The 3,593-nt window shown below is 28.9% G+C and overlaps 1 non-coding gene across 1 annotated transcript; it reads left to right on the top strand.

Moving 5' to 3' along the window:
* Window positions 1–1,491: 1,491 nt before the first annotated feature.
* On the top strand, window positions 1,492–1,598 carry LOC114579606. The gene has a single exon (XR_003700675.1). It is a non-coding gene; the product is annotated as a small nucleolar RNA R71 (small nucleolar RNA).
* Window positions 1,599–3,593: the final 1,995 nt, after the last annotated feature.

The raw sequence follows: 3,593 nt of genomic DNA, 5'->3' as shown, positions 1-3,593 counted from the left end.
CCTCACATTAAATAAAATAATATATATATATATATATATATATATATATATACCCAAAGTTCGGTCTGAGCAAGCATAAGAGACTTGTGCTCTACCACCACCAATGAGTGGTATTTCATATTAATTTTATTATATGAAGCCTTTCCTCAGTGGGGACCTTAGGCCCCAAATCATGGGGTGACAAAGCCACATACAATTGAAGGATTTTGGGTATATAAGATTAAACAACAACTTTAAAAAAGAATATCCTTATTAAGGTGGAGTAAAAAAAATAAAAAAGAAAATATGATAAATGAAATATCCAACATTGATGCACCCACCAACTTCTGGTCTATAGCATGATTAATGCAACTTTTTATAAGTGGGTAAATTTATGATAAAAATATGCATTTGATGTAATTGGGATGACTTAACCAACAAAAGCATTATAAATTAAAAATGTATAGAATGTTAAACCATTACACCATTTGAATTCCAAACCTAGCCCTAAGAGTGAACTTAAAATCTCCTAAAATTAATTAAGAGTTTCATTTATGGGATATGAGTTCTACTTTTAAGCTATATTAACCTAAATATGATATCTTATCACAAAAACTTAATTTTATAATTCTATAGATATTTTTGTTATTTTTTTTCTTAAGATATATTTCTATCATAGCTTATTTTAGCTTATTTTATAATTTATTCTTTCTGGCTAAAATTCAAATAAAAAAAAATTCTTTCCTTTATCATTTATTGTAGCAATCTTTGCCAACATTGCATCCACTCTTTTATCATCAAGCCTCCATGATAGTCACGTCCTTAGATTAGTATGAAAATGATATTGGAGTTTTAGATATTAATAACTTGCATGCACATGAGGATAGGAGGATATAGTTAGTGGGACAATGGTTACCGTAATGGCACATTTATAGAAAATAATATTATTAGTTTTTTTCCATAACACTAGTATAAGCAAAGCACAACCTCCCACACCCTCATGATCTCGTACATCACCAATATCAGAGATGAGGAGCCATAATTGAGTAATATTGATAACCCTTCCACACATACTCCTAAGGAAACTCAAGGAGCTTTTCCCTTTGATACTTTAAGCACATTTTTTGCAACATTCTTAATATCACTAACCAATTTTTCAATTACATTAATGTGTTCAGTCCCTTAAATATTATTATCTTCAATTAAATTTTGAGCTCCTGAGATCTCTATTTGTATTCCAAAATTTATTACTATTATATTCATTTTTTTTAAATTTCTACAACTTGTGCAATTAAAATTGATAAAGCATCCGATTTCTAAATTTTAACTACTTCTTTAGGATTTACCCTATCAGTAGGACATTGAAAATTATTAGTTTTCATTTCTTCTATTAATTCATAAACTTCCTCAAATGGCTTAGACATTATAGATTCTCCAACTACAACATCAATTATGACTGTAAGAGATCCTACTAATACATTGTAAAATATTTGAATTATCAACCAATCAGGTAATGCATGATGTGGGCAATTTCTAAGTATTTTCTTAAATCTTTCTTAACGCTCATAATTGGATTCTCCTTCAAACTAAGTAAAAGAAGTTATGTCATTTCTAAGTTTTATAGTTTTTAAGGGTAAAAATTTCTTAGCGAGAAACGTATAGGTCAATTCATTCCAAGTGGTTATAGAGCTTGGGGATAAAGAATTCAACTATATTTTGCTTTATCTCTTAGAGAAAAGATAAACAATCTGAGTCTAATAGTATCATCACTACCATTATTATAATTAAATATTACACAAATTTCTAAGAAACTAGCTAAATATAAATTGGGATCTTCTACAAGAGTTCCCCTAAATTGAGAATTTTGAACCATTTGAATGATAGTTGGTTTTAATTCAAAATTATTAGCTTGGTCTGTAGGTATATTTATACTCTGAAATTTTTTGTCTACTAAAGGGTTTGTATAATACTTAAGAGGTCTCAAAAGATTTTTCTTTACCTCAAGTTTCATCCATTTTTCAAGATCTTTTTTAGTTTTCCAAATTTTAGAAAGGGTTCTCTTAATTTCAGAATCAAATGTCACTAATTTATTTCTAAGACTATAAATCATGCAACCAAAAATAGAAAAATATAAAAAGAAAAAATATAAGTAGGTTAAAATCTGTAATTAATTCAATAATACAATGAAATTTTTACAAAATGTGAAATATTCCTTGGCAACGGCGCCAAAAACTTGATGCAGGACAATGGAATAATCTATAAAATTATGAAATGAATTTGGGTTATATCAATCCCTAACAATGCTTAGGTTTTCTTTGATACATAAAAATTATTAAATCTCCTCTTAATAGGTAAGTATATGTGCCAAATCAAGTAATATAGTGATAGAATAGAGTATCATTAACACAAGAAATATGTGCTCACTTGCAAACACTAGTATTATCTACTAAAATTATAAAAATTATCATACTCAATAAAAATAAAGGTTGTGGATATTTAATCACTTAAATAAAATTAGATAAATATAATGAATATACTATAAATATAATGTTTTGGATTGATGAATGTAAATAACATATTTTTTCTAATGAAGCACTTTTAATTGTGATGCTATTTAGAGCATATGCATTCCTAGATCTCTGTCTTGCTTGTAGGAATAGTGGATGTCTATCGACTTCTTACGTTTATATTATCTTCTTAAGAATTTAATATATTTCATATCTTATGCCCATGTATGATGCTTACTAATTCAATATTCATGGTTATGTTTGCTTCCCTCCGTCAATGCCCCACATTACATCTACTTTTAACTACACACATGACAACTATATACATTAAATGAAGATCTATAAATATTGAAAACATCTTTTTAATCATTTAAGGAATAAGAAAATTAATTAGTGCTACATATGATACTTACCCCATTAATCCAAACTAAGAGAATTTAGCCAGGCTTGGATTAAAATTAAAGTAAACTCATTTTTATTAATAGGATGATAAAAAAAATACAAGAGATAAATATCACCAAAATGGTTCAATGGATCTCTTCTACACTCCTCTTTACTTACATATTTGCTTCCTCAAACATAAGTCAAACACTCTAATGATTGTATCAAGTACTTCTCTAAATTACCTTAGTTGTCACCCTAAGTGAGTTTCAGAGAAATACTTTGAATTGGATTGAAATTATCCAAGTGAATGAACTCTCTTAAAAATATAACACAATGATTATTTATAGGAAAACATAAAATAGGCGTCTGGCACTACGGTGCTAGAAAGATTGGTTCCACTGTGCCTAATAAATAAAGTAATGCTGCTGTGCTAATTTTCTGGTGCCACCATTACGCTTGTTGACGTTGATCAGTTACTTTGTGAACAGTCGCATCACTTCATAGACAAATCATGTCCATAGAAAGTTTTAACTGCTAGCACTATTGACTTTTGGATGCTGTGGCAACGAGAGGGCAATTTAGGCATCGAGGAAATATGAATTATAATGCAGCGGTGCTTGATAAAAAAAAAACTTGGCTTTGTAAAGTTAATATTTGACTGCTATGGCACTGCTCGAAGAGAAGTCGGTGATGCAATGCTAATATTATGGCACTCCAGCGATT

This window comes from Dendrobium catenatum, unplaced genomic scaffold, assembly GCF_001605985.2.
Source record: "Dendrobium catenatum unplaced genomic scaffold, ASM160598v2 fragScaff_scaffold_542, whole genome shotgun sequence".
NCBI classification, from domain to species: Eukaryota; Viridiplantae; Streptophyta; class Magnoliopsida; order Asparagales; family Orchidaceae; genus Dendrobium; species Dendrobium catenatum.
Note: the sequence above shows the minus strand (reverse complement) of the source record. Positions and strands in the feature narration are given on the sequence as shown.